The following is a 17,456-nucleotide window of genomic DNA, read 5'->3' as shown; positions in this document are numbered from 1 at the left end:
TTGCTTCACTTTGAGCGACAGTGCATTTCAAACTTAAAATGTTCTTAACTCTCGTGAGTTTATAGTTACAGTAGTTTCTTTGTCAGTGAATCCAGTGACATGAGATGAAATAACGCTGGCGTAACTTGGAAAATGTGATAACCGTAATTTGACTGACGATTGATATTTACGAATTTGTAATGAACGTATACGAAACACAATTCAATTTCCGCATGTTTTCAACTTGTATAGGAAAATATAATTGTTCATCCAAGCTGACAAGCAAGAAGAAAGTAACCGTTTCGTTCCTTTGGCAATGAAACATGAATTCATAATCAATCAATTCCAAATTGTGAAATATCCTGTTGCCACTCAGACTGCTGAGAATTCGTAGAATCAGGTGTCGATACGATTAATGTTGCCAAACTAGATGGTCTAAAAAGACGAAATCTAACCTGATAGTTTTGGTTGTTGAATGTAACGTGCGTGGCCTCCGGCATGGTCTAGTGGCTAGGATACCTGGCTCTCACCCAGGAGGCACGGGTTCGATTCCCGGTGCCGGAAAGATGCAGTTTTTATCCTTTGTCACTTGGAGGATACTTACCTAACGTAAATAGATAGCCGCACATCTTGAATTTGAATGAGGACATAACGTCTCGTATCCTTTAACTTGCAAAAATTAATATTTTTCATATTAACCCAGGAATAACTTCACGGGTGAAAGTGTTCCTAATGCGTCCATAATTCCTATTGCAATGCATGGGCGTCGGGAAGGGGTAGCAAAGGGGGGGCCGTGGCACTCATGTCCATATCTTGTGTTAACATTCCACGTTCAAATTTAAATCACTACTGATCATTCTCACCGTTAATCGACGATCTGACAGCACAAGAGACTTCACTCTTTCCACATTGACATCCGTTTTTGAGGTTGAATGTCTTCCCGCACGAGGTTCTTCTTTCACTTGTTCTCGGCCTTCTAAAAAGGACTTGTGCCATCTCAACACTTGTGCGCTAGATAGTGCATGTTCTCCATAAGCCCTTTGGAACTTTTCATAAGTCACAGTAGCGGATTCGCCAAGCTTAACACAAAATTTGATGGCACAACTTTGGTCAAACCTTTGCCAGTCTATTTTCGTAATTCACCTCACAAACACAACTTCACGTCAGACGCTCTCAACAATCGTGTAGCAACTGCAGCAAGTTGAAACTTGCAAGCGTTCACCTACCTTCCGTGTGAAGGTGGGGGCACCAGCGTTGCCGGTTCGTGCACAGTGTTGCCAGTCTCATTACTTTCCTAACAGACCACGTATCTCATCTAATCGTTACACTCCAACATGTGAACAGTTTACGTATTAAAATGTTTCTTGAAGATTAAAAAAATTCCCTCTTGGTAATTCATTTTATGTCAATCATATTTACGAACACGTGTTTCACAGCAAATGTCCATCTTTGTCTACGAATCAAAGCAATGCTGTCACTTCGATTCTCAAGACACATGATCAACTATAACTTAACACTAACGAGAAATGTATTGTTTTTTGACATGGAATTACAGAAGAGGCTTTCGAGATTTTTGGGATAGTCTGGATATCGTTAGTAATTCTGGAATTTCGAACGTAATTAACTGGCAAATAACAGTTAAATGTTTAGGAATATTTAAAACAACCTTGGCGGATTTTGTTTTCGTTGCTTTTCATATTTCCCTTACTTCGTATCCAATTTCGAAAAGCTTCAATTCGTGCTGAAAGGACAAAAATTATGCTGGACTCTGTGGCTGAGTGCTTATCACATCGCGCTGCCACTTCAGGGATCCCCCGTTCGAATCCCTCTCGGGCATGTTTGTTTGTGGGTGTCCATTCATCAATTTCATTATTTCATCACTCATCCCCATCTTCGCAAATTAGCCAAGAGGCTCAAGACACGAAGTAAAAGAAAATAAATGAATCAATCAGGGAACCAAAAATTATGTATTTAGTGTTTGGTGCAAGACGAATTAGCGGCAACATTGATTCTTATGTAGGTTCGCATGAAGGATTTTTGCACATATCCTGTAAGGAGATCATTTTGCAAATGAGAAACTGTGGGTTCCATGGTGTAACGGTTAGCACTCTGGACTCTGAATCCAGCGATCCGAGTTCAAATCTCGGTGGGACCTTTACGTGTGATATTTTGGATACTTTCTCTATTTTGGCAACTGCAGTGGTGTTTATATTTAGGAACATATACATTGCAGATGCCAGACGACGAATTTGAATTGACGATCGCCAAATTTTTTGAAGGAAAAATTATTGAGTACCAGCTTGGGTTAAATCAAAAACAACATCCACGTTTTCCGTAGAATGGATCAACATGTTTAGAATTATTCCAGATTTACGCTACGAAGCTACGGAAATGATTGTTCTACACGCTTAGTTTTGACTCGTGTGTGAGAAGTGGCACTTGTTTTGTTTGAGTCTAAATTCTGGAAAGGAATTCAAGGAGACTGGTTGTCTGGAAGAACGAAATATTTCCTAATTATCTCCGGCATGGTCTAGTGGCTAGGATACCTGGCTTTCACCCAGGAGGCCCGGGTTCGATTCCCGGTGTCGGAAAGATTCTTTTAAATCGTCCACAGCGAAAGAAAGATGGGAGTGACTTGAACAACCAATATCTATGTGCATGAACTAACCTTCTTCGTACCGGGGTAACACGCATGATGACGTTGTCAAATCACTAGCAACCTGTAGGTTTTGATCAATTTATGGTTGATGGGAAGGAGTACTCTAACAAGATTTACGACTTAATGTGTACCTTGGAGCTGCGTAAAATCTACAATATAGTTTATTAGATCCTACAGTATTCCTCGCAACTTTATCAGATATAAGCAGGTAACTCAACTAGGTGTATTTGATGTCCATCTCGTGTTTGCTGATATTAAGTGCTCATCTAATCGTTACACTCCAACATGTGAACAGTTTACGTATTAAAATGTTTCTTGAAGATTAAATAAATTCCCCCTTGGAAATTCTTTTTATGTCAATCATATTTACGAACACGTGTTTCACAGCAAATGAAGGGTTGTTGGTCCATCTTTGTCTACGAAACAAAGCAATGCTGTCACTTCGATTCTCAAGACACATGATCAACTATAACTTAACACTAACTAGAAATGTATTGTTTTTAGACATGGAATTACAGAAGAGGCTTTCGAGATTTTAGGATAGTCTGGATATCGTTAGTAATTCTGGAATTTCTAACGTAATTAACTGGCAAATAACAGTTAAATGTTTAGGAATATTTAAAACAACCTTGGCGGATTTTGTTTTCGTTGCTTTTCATATTTCCCTTACTTCGTACCCAATTTCGAAAAGCTTAAATTCGTGCTGATTAAGAACGACATAAATCAATTGATTGCTTCACTTTGAGCGACAGTGCATTTCAAACTTAAAATGTTCTTAACTCTCGTGAGTTTATAGTTACAGTAGTTTCTTTGTCAGTGAATCCAGTGACATGAGATGAAATAACGCTGGCGTAACTTGGAAAATGTGATAACCGTAATTTGACTGACGATTGATATTTACGAATTTGTAATGAACGTATACGAAACACAATTCAATTTCCGCATGTTTTCAACTTGTATAGGAAAATATAATTGTTCATCCAAGCTGACAAGCAAGAAGAAAGTAACCGTTTCGTTCCTTTGGCAATGAAACATGAATTCATAATCAATCAATTCCAAATTGTGAAATATCCTGTTGCCACTCAGACTGCTGAGAATTCGTAGAATCAGGTGTCGATACGATTAATGTTGCCAAACTAGATGGTCTAAAAAGACGAAATCTAACCTGATAGTTTTGGTTGTTGAATGTAACGTGCGTGGCCTCCGGCATGGTCTAGTGGCTTGGATACCTGGCTCTTACCCAGGAGGCCCGGGTTCGATTCCCGGTGCCGGAAAGATGCAGTTTTTATCCTTTGTCACTTGGAGGATACTTACCTAACGTAAATAGATAGCCGCACATCTTGAATTTGAATGAGGACATAACGTCTCGTATCCTTTAACTTGCAAAAATTAATATTTTTCATATTAACCCAGGAATAACTTCACGGGTGAAAGTGTTCCTAATGCGTCCATAGTTCCTATTGCAATGCATGGGCGTCGGGAAGGGGTAGCAAAGGGGGGCCGTGGCACTCATGTCCATATCTTGTGTTAACATTCCACGTTCAAATTTAAATCACTACTGATCATTCTCACCGTTAATCGACGATCTGACAGCACAAGAGACTTCACTCTTTCCACATTGACATCCGTTTTTGAGGTTGAATGTCTTCCCGCACGAGGTTCTTCTTTCACTTGTTCTCGGCCTTCTAAAAAGGACTTGTGCCATCTCAACACTTGTGCGCTAGATAGTGCATGTTCTCCATAAGCCCTTTGGAACTTTTCATAAGTCACAGTAGCGGATTCGCCAAGCTTAACACAAAATTTGATGGCACAACTTTGGTCAAACCTTTGCCAGTCTATTTTCGTAATTCACCTCACAAACACAACTTCACGTCAGACGCTCTCAACAATCGTGTAGCAACTGCAGCAAGTTGAAACTTGCAAGCGTTCACCTACCTGCCGTGTGAAGGTGGGGGCAGCAGCGTTGCCGGTTCGTGCACAGTGTTGCCAGTCTCATTACTTTCCTAACAGACCACGTATCTCATCTAATCGTTACACTCCAACATGTGAACAGTTTACGTATTAAAATGTTTCTTGAAGATTAAAAAAATTCCCTCTTGGTAATTCATTTTATGTCAATCATATTTACGAACACGTGTTTCACAGCAAATGTCCATCTTTGTCTACGAATCAAAGCAATGCTGTCACTTCGATTCTCAAGACACATGATCAACTATAACTTAACACTAACGAGAAATGTATTGTTTTTTGACATGGAATTACAGAAGAGGCTTTCGAGATTTTTGGGATAGTCTGGATATCGTTAGTAATTCTGGAATTTCGAACGTAATTAACTGGCAAATAACAGTTAAATGTTTAGGAATATTTAAAACAACCTTGGCGGATTTTGTTTTCGTTGCTTTTCATATTTCCCTTACTTCGTATCCAATTTCGAAAAGCTTCAATTCGTGCTGAAAGGACAAAAAATTATGCTGGACTCTGTGGCTGAGTGCTTATCACATCGCGCTGCCACTTCAGGGATCCCCCGTTCGAATCCCTCTCGGGCATGTTTGTTTGTGGGTGTCCATTCATCAATTTCATTATTTCATCACTCATCCCCATCTTCGCAAATTAGCCAAGAGGCTCAAGACACGAAGTAAAAGAAAATAAATGAATCAATCAGGGAACCAAAAATTATGTATTTAGTGTTTGGTGCAAGACGAATTAGCGGCAACATTGATTCTTATGTAGGTTCGCATGAAGGATTTTTGCACATATCCTGTAAGGAGATCATTTTGCAAGTGAGAAACTGTGGGTTCCATGGTGTAACGGTTAGCACTCTGGACTCTGAATCCAGCGATCCGAGTTCAAATCTCGGTGGGACCTTTACGTGTGATATTTTGGATACTTTCTCTATTTTGGCAACTGCAGTGGTGTTTATATTTAGGAACATATACATTGCAGATGCCAGACGACGAATTTGAATTTGAATTTGAATTTGAATCACTAGCAACCTGTAGGTTTTGATCAATTTATGGTTGATGGGAAGGAGTACTCTAACAAGATTTACGACTTAATGTGTACCTTGGAGCTGCGTAAAATCTACAATATAGTTTATTAGATCCTACAGTATTCCTCGCAACTTTATCAGATATAAGCAGGTAACTCAACTAGGTGTATTTGATGTCCATCTCGTGTTTGCTGATATTAAGTGCTCATCTAATCGTTACACTCCAACATGTGAACAGTTTACGTATTAAAATGTTTCTTGAAGATTAAATAAATTCCCCCTTGGAAATTCTTTTTATGTCAATCATATTTACGAACACGTGTTTCACAGCAAATGAAGGGTTGTTGGTCCATCTTTGTCTACGAAACAAAGCAATGCTGTCACTTCGATTCTCAAGACACATGATCAACTATAACTTAACACTAACTAGAAATGTATTGTTTTTAGACATGGAATTACAGAAGAGGCTTTCGAGATTTTAGGATAGTCTGGATATCGTTAGTAATTCTGGAATTTCTAACGTAATTAACTGGCAAATAACAGTTAAATGTTTAGGAATATTTAAAACAACCTTGGCGGATTTTGTTTTCGTTGCTTTTCATATTTCCCTTACTTCGTACCCAATTTCGAAAAGCTTAAATTCGTGCTGATTAAGAACGACATAAACCAATTGATTGCTTCACTTTGAGCGACAGTGCATTTCAAACTTAAAATGTTCTTAACTCTCGTGAGTTTATAGTTACAGTAGTTTCTTTGTCAGTGAATCCAGTGACATGAGATGAAATAACGCTGGCGTAACTTGGAAAATGTGATAACCGTAATTTGACTGACGATTGATATTTACGAATTTGTAATGAACGTATACGAAACACAATTCAATTTCCGCATGTTTTCAACTTGTATAGGAAAATATAATTGTTCATCCAAGCTGACAAGCAAGAAGAAAGTAACCGTTTCGTTCCTTTGGCAATGAAACATGAATTCATAATCAATCAATTCCAAATTGTGAAATATCCTGTTGCCACTCAGACTGCTGAGAATTCGTAGAATTTTCGTGTTTTAGGGAAAAATTTGAAAATCTATCAGAGTATGATTTTTTTAAAGTGCAAAATGAAACAGAGGCAAGATGGGTACTTGACAGTGATGTTGGGTTTGGGTATGTGAGCATAGAATTGGGTTCTGAATATGATGATTATGAATCCAATACATACTGGCATAGAATTGATGCATACCTGTTGCATTGTTATTGGGGAAAATATGTTGCTTTTTTTACAAAAAGTACTTCAAGTTTAGAAAAATTTAGGTTTTACAAATTTTTCCATGATCATAGAATTTATACAAACAGCAGGTGGCCTGTTGATGACATAACATGGGACACAACAATTTCCATACTTGATGAGGCAGGAAAATTGGATGTAAATTCTGGTTTATATTTTAATGAGTTGATTATGTACCTGCTTAAAAACAATATCAATTCTGGCTTATTCAATACAAGATGGACTTAAATAATTAGAGTTTTTACACAAAATATTTTTTTTGCTAACAATTTCAAGTTCCTTGAGTGGGAATATGTTGTTTTTAAGATCAGCATTGATTCTGTAGTACAGCATTGCTGTGGAACATGTTAAGTCCTTGGATTCTGTCACACCCATTCTAATACAATTAATATCACAAGTACCATTACAAGGCACGCACCGCATAAAATCATAATTCCAAGCGATGGCATGGAGTAATTATTTTTCCACGATTCCATATCAAACAAAAAAATTATACTGCAATTGGAGCTTCAGCAGTTCGGGACTGTGCAATATATTGTCTATAAATATAGGAAAAATAATATTGTACGGGTTGCAAACAAAACTCCCAAAGCTTATGTATTTCAGGTTTCTTAAATTTGAAACAGAATCCAAACTGTCTGGAAGTTCATAAAAGTGAAGCCATTCTACAAGCGGGTCTATCTCAGCTTTTGCATGATATATTTGAGCAAGAGGTGATGTGTTTATAATATTTGTTGGTATAGAGGTTTGTTCTGAGTACAATTATATCTTATCAATTATGAACAGCTCTGCTGCATGTTGTGATGATGAATATCTAGTCCCTAAACCTAACAGAGCTGTGCAGTGATGTTGTTATTGGGAACAGGATTCAAATCCTACACAGATTTATGGATAGGAGTGAAGAATTAATTTTTGCTATGAAATTATATCTAGATCCCTGTGCAATAATGCTGTTATTGGGAACAGGATTCAAATCCTACACAGATACAGATTCTTGCTGAGCTTAATAGGTGATTGTCATGGAAGATACTCAATATTTCTGCTGTTATTAGGTACAAAATTCAATTACACAGACACAGATATAATATCTAGATGCATACAGAACTGTGGTTTCTATAAATCTATACTCAATATCCCTATACCTGACAGCTGTGCGGTGATGCTGTTATTGGGAACAAGATTCAAATCCCACACAGAAACAGATTTTTGCTGGGCTTAGAACTATTATGGATAGGTGATTGCCATGAAATAATATCCCTATACCTGACAGAGCTGTGCAGTGATGCTGTTATTGGGAACAATTTTAACAGAGCTGTGGTTTCCATAAATCTATACTCAATATCCCTATACCTGACAGAGCTGTGCAGTGATGCTGTTATTGGAACAGGATTCAAATATACAGATCCTTGCTAAACTTAGAACTATGCCATGAACAAAACTGTGCGGTGATATAATTATTGAGAACAGCATTCAAATCCTACACACATACAAATCCTTGCTGAGCTTAGAGTAAAGATACCAGTGATATAATTATTGGGAACAGGATTCAAATTTTGGAACTATTATGGATAGGTGATTACCATGAAGATACTCAATATTTTTGTTATTAGGTTCAAGATTCAATTATACAGTTACAAAAATATTCATTAACAGAGCTGTGCGGTGATGTTGTTATTGGGAACAGGATTCAAATCCTACACAGATACAGAGCCTTGGAATTATTATGGATAGGTGATTGCCATGAAGATAGATACTCAATATCCCTTTACATGACAGAGCTGTGCAATTATTGGGAATTGGAACTTAGGTACAAGATTCAATTACACAGATACAGACATGGAAATAATATCTAGATAATAATTTTTAACAGAGCTGTAGTTTCCATAAATTTATACTCAATATCCTATACCGTGCAGTGATGCTGTTATTGGGAACAAGCTTCAAATCTCACACAGATATAGAGCTTTGGAATTATTATAGATAAGTGATTGCCATGAAGATACATATTCAATATCTTATTAGACACAAACACAGAAATAATATTTATCAATAAATTTATAATATCCCTATACCTGACAAAACTATGCAGTGATGCTATTTTTGGGAGCAAGAGGATAGATATTAGATACAGATACAGAAATAATATTTTCCATAAATCTATACTCAATATCCCTATACCTGACAGAGCTGTGCGGTGATGTTGTTATTGGGAACAGGATTCAAATCATGGATAGGTGATTGTCATGAGGATAGATATTAGATACAGACACAGAAATAATATTTTCCATCAATCTATACTCAATATCCCTATACCTGACAGAGCTGTGCGGTGATGTTGTTATTGGGAACAGGATTCAAATCATGGATAGGTGATTGCCATGAGGATAGATATTAGATATAGATATAGAAATAATATTTATCCATAAATCTATACTCGATTTAATAGAGCTGTGTAGCGATGCTGTTATTGGGAACAGGATTGACATCATGGATAGGTGATTGCCCATATACCTAACAAAGCTGTGCGGTGATATAATTATTGGGAACAGGATTCAAATCTTACACAGATACAGAGCGGAATTATTATGGATAGGTGATTGTCATGAAGATAGATATTAGACACAAACAGATACAGAGCCTTGCTGAGCTTGGAATTATTATAGATCGGTAATTGTCATAAATAACACAGAGAATGAAATAATATCTAGTAAATAAATTTTTGTAAATCTATACTCAATATCCTTTTGACAGAGCATTGTTCCTTTATAAACGTTTCAACATACGTTCCAGCAAAACTGTACCTATTAGGGTATGTATTATTCACATCTTATCCATAACATATCAGCAAGAGTAAATAATATTTTCAAGGCAGCCTACACAACACAGCTCTGTTAGAGATAGGGATTATGACAATAACAATATCAACAAGGCTCTATATCTATGTGTGAGATTTGTACCTACACAACACAGCTCTGTTAGGGATTCATAACAGTTCCATGCTGTAGAAATATCAGCAAGACTCTATTAGATGTTATTTCCATAGTAATCACCTGTCCATAATAATCCCAAGCTCAGCAAGGCTCTGTATCTGTGTGGGATTTGTAATTGTTAGAGATAGGGATATTAAGTATAGAATTAATACTAAATATTATTTTATTTTCTGTATCTGTATCTAATATCTATCTGTGCTCTGTTGGGTATAGGATATTGAGTTAAAATATTTCTCCTCTCTAAACAACAGAGCTCAGCTCTGTTTAGTATAGGATATTGAGTATAAATTCTATTAAAATATTTTCTTCTTCTCTTCTCTTCTCATCTCTACCATGCTGAACAGAGCACAGCTCTGTTAGGTATAGGATATTGAGTTAAAATATTTCTCTTCTCTAAACTGTACCTACAACAGAGCATAGCTCTGTTAATATAGGATAGGGGATTTAATTCTTTTTTTCTTCCCTTCTCATATCTACCATGCTGAACAGAGCACAGCTATATTAATAATTATTCTTCTTATTAGCGGCGAGCACAGTTTTGTTAGGATTTAAATTCTTCTTGCCGATAACAGTACAGCTCTCTCATATTCCCGCCGCGGAGGTGTGGAATCAATATATTGATTATCTCCACGCCCGGGCAGTTCTCAGATTCCCGCCGCGGAGCTGTGGGATCAATAATCCCGCCGCGGAGCTGTGGGATCAATACTCCCGGTGCGGAGCTGTGGGATCAATACTCGGGGCAGTTCCTCAGATTCCCGCGGCGCGGAGCTGGGGAATCAATACTCCCTGCGGGGCAGTTCCTCAGATTCCCGCGCGGAGCTGGGGAATCAATACTCCCCGCCCGGGCAGTTCTCAACTTCCCGCGCGGAGTTTTTTGCACAGTTTTGCGTGTAACAGTACTAGGGTATATATTTTTCTGATGGGTGTACATACAATTGGGCCAGTTCTCAACTTCCCGTGCGGAGCTGTGCGGAGCTGTGCGGTGATGCTGATATTGGGAACAAGCTTTAATACTGAGCTTGGAATTATTATAGATAGGCATGAAGATAGATATTAGATACAGATACAGAAAATAAAATAATATTTAGTATTAATTCTATACTTAATATCCCTATCTCTAACAATTACAAATCCCACACAGATACAGAGCCTTGCTGAGCTTGGAATTATTATGGACAGGTGATTACTATGGAAATAACATCTAATAGAGTCTTGCTGATATTTCTACAGCATGGAACTGTTATGAATCCCTAACAGAGCTGTGTTGTGTAGGTACAAATCTCACACATAGATATAGAGCCTTGTTGATATTGTTATTGTCATAATCCCTATCTCTAACAGAGCTGTGTTGTGTAGGCTGCCTTGAAAATATTATTTACTCTTGCTGATATGTTATGGATAAGATGTGAATAATACATACTCTAATAGGTACAGTTTTGCTGGAACGTATGTTGAAACGTTTATAAAGGAACAATGCTCTGTCAAAAGGATATTGAGTATAGATTTACAAAAATTTATTTACTAGATATTATTTCATTCTCTGTGTTATTTATGACAATTACCGATCTATAATAATTCCAAGCTCAGCAAGGCTCTGTATCTGTTTGTGTCTAATATCTATCTTCATGACAATCACCTATCCATAATAATTCCGCTCTGTATCTGTGTAAGATTTGAATCCTGTTCCCAATAATTATATCACCGCACAGCTTTGTTAGGTATATGGGCAATCACCTATCCATGATGTCAATCCTGTTCCCAATAACAGCATCGCTACACAGCTCTATTAAATCGAGTATAGATTTATGGATAAATATTATTTCTATATCTATATCTAATATCTATCCTCATGGCAATCACCTATCCATGATTTGAATCCTGTTCCCAATAACAGCATCACTACACAGCTCTGTTAGGTATAGGGATATTGAGTATAGATTTATGTTATTAAATATTATTTCATTCTCTGTGTTTGTGTCCAATAACAGCAGAGATATTGAGTATCTATCCTCATGGCAATCACCTATCCATGATTTGAATCCTGTTCCCAATAACAACATCACCGCACAGCTCTGTCAGGTATAGGGATATTGAGTATAGATTGATGGAAAATATTATTTCTGTGTCTGTATCTAATATCTATCCTCATGACAATCACCTATCCATGATTTGAATCCTGTTCCCAATAACAACATCACCGCACAGCTCTGTCAGGTATAGGGATATTGAGTATAGATTTATGGAAAATATTATTTCTGTATCTGTATCTAATATCTATCCTCTTGCTCCCAATAATAGCATCACTGCATAGTTTTGTCAGGTATAGGGATATTATAAATTTATTGATAAATATTATTTCTGTGTTTGTGTCTAATAAGATATTGAATATCTATCTTCATGGCAATCACTTATCTATAATAATTCCAAAGCTCTATATCTGTGTGAGATTTGAAGCTTGTTCCCAATAACAGCATCACTGCACGGTATAGGATATTGAGTATAAATTTATGGAAACTACAGCTCTGTTAAAAATTATTATCTAGATATTATTTCCATGTCTGTATCTGTGTAATTGAATCTTGTACCTAAGTTCCAATTCCCAATAATTGCACAGCTCTGTCATGTAAAGGGATATTGAGTATCTATCTTCATGGCAATCACCTATCCATAATAATTCCAAGGCTCTGTATCTGTGTAGGATTTGAATCCTGTTCCCAATAACAACATCACCGCACAGCTCTGTTAATGAATATTTTTGTAACTGTATAATTGAATCTTGAACCTAATAACAAAAATATTGAGTATCTTCATGGTAATCACCTATCCATAATAGTTCCAAAATTTGAATCCTGTTCCCAATAATTATATCACTGGTATCTTTACTCTAAGCTCAGCAAGGATTTGTATGTGTGTAGGATTTGAATGCTGTTCTCAATAATTATATCACCGCACAGTTTTGTTCATGGCATAGTTCTAAGTTTAGCAAGGATCTGTATATTTGAATCCTGTTCCAATAACAGCATCACTGCACAGCTCTGTCAGGTATAGGGATATTGAGTATAGATTTATGGAAACCACAGCTCTGTTAAAATTGTTCCCAATAACAGCATCACTGCACAGCTCTGTCAGGTATAGGGATATTATTTCATGGCAATCACCTATCCATAATAGTTCTAAGCCCAGCAAAAATCTGTTTCTGTGTGGGATTTGAATCTTGTTCCCAATAACAGCATCACCGCACAGCTGTCAGGTATAGGGATATTGAGTATAGATTTATAGAAACCACAGTTCTGTATGCATCTAGATATTATATCTGTGTCTGTGTAATTGAATTTTGTACCTAATAACAGCAGAAATATTGAGTATCTTCCATGACAATCACCTATTAAGCTCAGCAAGAATCTGTATCTGTGTAGGATTTGAATCCTGTTCCCAATAACAGCATTATTGCACAGGGATCTAGATATAATTTCATAGCAAAAATTAATTCTTCACTCCTATCCATAAATCTGTGTAGGATTTGAATCCTGTTCCCAATAACAACATCACTGCACAGCTCTGTTAGGTTTAGGGACTAGATATTCATCATCACAACATGCAGCAGAGCTGTTCATAATTGATAAGATATAATTGTACTCAGAACAAACCTCTATACCAACAAATATTATAAACACATCACCTCTTGCTCAAATATATCATGCAAAAGCTGAGATAGACCCGCTTGTAGAATGGCTTCACTTTTATGAACTTCCAGACAGTTTGGATTCTGTTTCAAATTTAAGAAACCTGAAATACATAAGCTTTGGGAGTTTTGTTTGCAACCCGTACAATATTATTTTTCCTATATTTATAGACAATATATTGCACAGTCCCGAACTGCTGAAGCTCCAATTGCAGTATAATTTTTTTGTTTGATATGGAATCGTGGAAAAATAATTACTCCATGCCATCGCTTGGAATTATGATTTTATGCGGTGCGTGCCTTGTAATGGTACTTGTGATATTAATTGTATTAGAATGGGTGTGACAGAATCCAAGGACTTAACATGTTCCACAGCAATGCTGTACTACAGAATCAATGCTGATCTTAAAAACAACATATTCCCACTCAAGGAACTTGAAATTGTTAGCAAAAAAAATATTTTGTGTAAAAACTCTAATTATTTAAGTCCATCTTGTATTGAATAAGCCAGAATTGATATTGTTTTTAAGCAGGTACATAATCAACTCATTAAAATATAAACCAGAATTTACATCCAATTTTCCTGCCTCATCAAGTATGGAAATTGTTGTGTCCCATGTTATGTCATCAACAGGCCACCTGCTGTTTGTATAAATTCTATGATCATGGAAAAATTTGTAAAACCTAAATTTTTCTAAACTTGAAGTACTTTTTGTAAAAAAAGCAACATATTTTCCCCAATAACAATGCAACAGGTATGCATCAATTCTATGCCAGTATGTATTGGATTCATAATCATCATATTCAGAACCCAATTCTATGCTCACATACCCAAACCCAACATCACTGTCAAGTACCCATCTTGCCTCTGTTTCATTTTGCACTTTAAAAAAATCATACTCTGATAGATTTTCAAATTTTTCCCTAAAACAATCCAACAGGTGGTCTGATTTTATATATCTTGCAATATTTCTTCTTTCAAAATATGTTTGCATGTTCAGGTATCTATATTTCCTGGAAGATATTATTCTGATTGTTTTTTAACATTGAAACATTTGGTAAATATTTACTGCTGTTGAAATAGCCCAGCCTAACATGTAATATTGTTTGCAGGTTGATTCAAGATGCAAAGATATTTCCAGATACATCAAATCCAAATCTCTTGTTCCTGAATTTAAATTGACATTCTGAAAATTGTAAAATATATTGTGTGCTCCATGATGTTCACATAATTTGTGGAGAGCCTGTTTCTGGTGCACAGGGTCAAGTTCCTGGTCTAGAAAATTACAAAATTTGGCCTTGCAATCTAAGTTATACAGGGCAATCACACAAATATTTCCAATCAATTTTGTTTGGAAATGTTGATGACTGTGCAGAAGAAGTATCTATATGTTCATATGTGAAGTATTGCATGCTATATTCTCTATGGCATTTGGAGCATATTATTGTGAGTATTCTGCTTTTATCTGGATTACAATTCTTTTGGTGTCTGGCCCAATTAGAGCTAAATATATTTTTATTGCATTGGTCACAATATTTTTGTTTTGGCATTTTTCTTGTTGTTTATTATATAAGATTTTCTGGGCTTCAATTCAAAACTTTATACTGAATAAAAAATATAAGTTGGGTTCAGCTGTGTGCTTTGTATATTTCTTGTGTGTGTGTGTGTGTATGTGTGTTAATATTTTTTGGCTTTGGTATTTATATAAACTTTCTTGGGGTTCAAATCAAAACTCTATGCTTTTTATGACAGGTTGTAAAGCCAATAGCCTACAAGTGGAAAAAAAATATTCATTCACACTGACCTAGCACAAATACATGCACAGACATGCATATCTAGAATGGCAATGACCTTGTTATGTATTGATTTTTTGTATAACAGGCTGGGACAGATATAAGCCTGAATCTAAATAAGAGTGGATTACAACAAACAAGCTAGATGTAACAAATATCAGGCAAAATATTGTTCAATATACCAGAAATATATTTAATATGAATAAAATCAAACAGGCCTGTAAGTATGAGAAGCACTGTAACAACACATCTGTTCTCCTCAGCCACTCTCACAATACTGGCTGATGCAATGCAAAATCTCTTTATATACCCTAAGCCGGGCCGAGAAGAAAAAAACAGGAATTTCCCAAGGGCTTTTTCACGGGAAATTCCGAGGGGGCATATTTTTCACGGGAATTTCCTGGCTGATGCAATTTTGTTTGCACGCAAAGCTTCTATACTCGGAAATTGCACACATTAATCAATATGAAACATGTAAACATATGATGTAAGAAATAAGAGGGTCACAGAGCAATTCTAGAAGAATTGCATTGTTTTAATATTAGATAAGCAAATTGTGCCTGGTGCCCAATTGAACTTAAACCAGAAGTAAATATGTATGGGTGGGTGTAGGTTTTTGGCTTAATTTCAGGTGTATCCAAAACAATATCAAGAAGAGCATATTTTTAACAGAATTATAGACAACAATCTCACAGAAGTGCCTTTTGTAAGTGTAGACAAATCAATCTGAGGAGGCTCATCCTTTCACAGAAAATTCCCGAGGGCATTTTTACAAAAATCTTGGATTAGGCAGGGTTCCACACTAGAGCAAAAAGCTCATATGCTCATGTTGAGCTAGTTTTAAGTGTAAACAAATCTGCTTGAGGGGAGCTCTTCCTTTCTCGGGTTTATAATATTGTAAATACAACTACTTTGATGGCACAACTTTGGTCAAACCTTTGCCAGTCTATTTTCGTAATTCACCTCACAAACACAACTTCACGTCAGACGCTCTCAACAATCGTGTAGCAACTGCAGCAAGTTGAAACTTGCAAGCGTTCACCTACCTGCCGTGTGAAGGTGGGGGCACCAGCGTTGCCGGTTCGTGCACAGTGTTGCCAGTCTCATTACTTTCCTAACAGACCACGTATCTCATCTAATCGTTACACTCCAACATGTGAACAGTTTACGTATTAAAATGTTTCTTGAAGATTAAAAAAATTCCCTCTTGGTAATTCATTTTATGTCAATCATATTTACGAACACGTGTTTCACAGCAAATGTCCATCTTTGTCTACGAATCAAAGCAATGCTGTCACTTCGATTCTCAAGACACATGATCAACTATAACTTAACACTAACGAGAAATGTATTGTTTTTTGACATGGAATTACAGAAGAGGCTTTCGAGATTTTTGGGATAGTCTGGATATCGTTAGTAATTCTGGAATTTCGAACGTAATTAACTGGCAAATAACAGTTAAATGTTTAGGAATATTTAAAACAACCTTGGCGGATTTTGTTTTCGTTGCTTTTCATATTTCCCTTACTTCGTATCCAATTTCGAAAAGCTTCAATTCGTGCTGAAAGGACAAAAAATTATGCTGGACTCTGTGGCTGAGTGCTTATCACATCGCGCTGCCACTTCGAATCCCTCTCGGGCATGTTTGTTTGTGGGTGTCCATTCATCAATTTCATTATTTCATCACTCATCCCCATCTTCGCAAATTAGCCAAGAGGCTCAAGACACAAAGTAAAAGAAAATAAACGAATCAATCAGGGAACCAAAAATTATGTATTTAGTGTTTGGTGCAAGACGAATTAGCGGCAACATTGATTCTTATGTAGGTTCGCATGAAGGATTTTTGCACATATCCTGTAAGGAGATCATTTTGCAAGTGAGAAACTGTGGGTTCCATGGTGTAACGGTTAGCACTCTGGACTCTGAATCCAGCGATCCGAGTTCAAATCTCGGTGGGACCTTTACGTGTGATATTTTGGATACTTTCTCTATTTTGGCAACTGCAGTGGTGTTTATATTTAGGAACATATACATTGCAGATGCCAGACGACGAATTTGAATTGACGATCGCCAAATTTTTTGAAGG

The 17,456-nt window shown here is 36.6% G+C and overlaps 6 non-coding genes across 6 annotated transcripts; all 6 read left to right on the top strand.

Annotated features, from left to right (window-relative positions):
• The first annotated feature begins 471 nt into the window (after nucleotides 1-471).
• Nucleotides 472-543, top strand: TRNAE-CUC (transfer RNA glutamic acid (anticodon CUC)). The gene has a single exon. It is a non-coding gene; the product is annotated as a tRNA-Glu (tRNA).
• A 1,519-nt stretch (nucleotides 544-2,062) lies between these two features.
• On the top strand, nucleotides 2,063-2,134 carry TRNAQ-CUG (transfer RNA glutamine (anticodon CUG)). Its single transcript has one exon. It is a non-coding gene; the product is annotated as a tRNA-Gln (tRNA).
• A 364-nt stretch (nucleotides 2,135-2,498) lies between these two features.
• TRNAE-UUC (transfer RNA glutamic acid (anticodon UUC)) lies at nucleotides 2,499-2,570 on the top strand. The gene has a single exon. It is a non-coding gene; the product is annotated as a tRNA-Glu (tRNA).
• A 1,270-nt stretch (nucleotides 2,571-3,840) lies between these two features.
• Nucleotides 3,841-3,912, top strand: TRNAK-CUU (transfer RNA lysine (anticodon CUU)). The gene has a single exon. It is a non-coding gene; the product is annotated as a tRNA-Lys (tRNA).
• A 1,519-nt stretch (nucleotides 3,913-5,431) lies between these two features.
• Nucleotides 5,432-5,503, top strand: TRNAQ-CUG (transfer RNA glutamine (anticodon CUG)). Its single transcript has one exon. It is a non-coding gene; the product is annotated as a tRNA-Gln (tRNA).
• Nucleotides 5,504-17,259: 11,756 nt separating this feature from the next.
• TRNAQ-CUG (transfer RNA glutamine (anticodon CUG)) lies at nucleotides 17,260-17,331 on the top strand. Its single transcript has one exon. It is a non-coding gene; the product is annotated as a tRNA-Gln (tRNA).
• Nucleotides 17,332-17,456: the final 125 nt, after the last annotated feature.

This window comes from Lepisma saccharinum, chromosome 13 (assembly GCF_977018435.1).
Source record: "Lepisma saccharinum chromosome 13, izLepSacc3.1, whole genome shotgun sequence".
NCBI lineage: Eukaryota > Metazoa > Arthropoda > Insecta > Zygentoma > Lepismatidae > Lepisma > Lepisma saccharinum.
The sequence above is the reverse complement of the archived record's forward strand: the minus strand, read 5'-3'. Positions and strand labels throughout refer to the sequence as shown.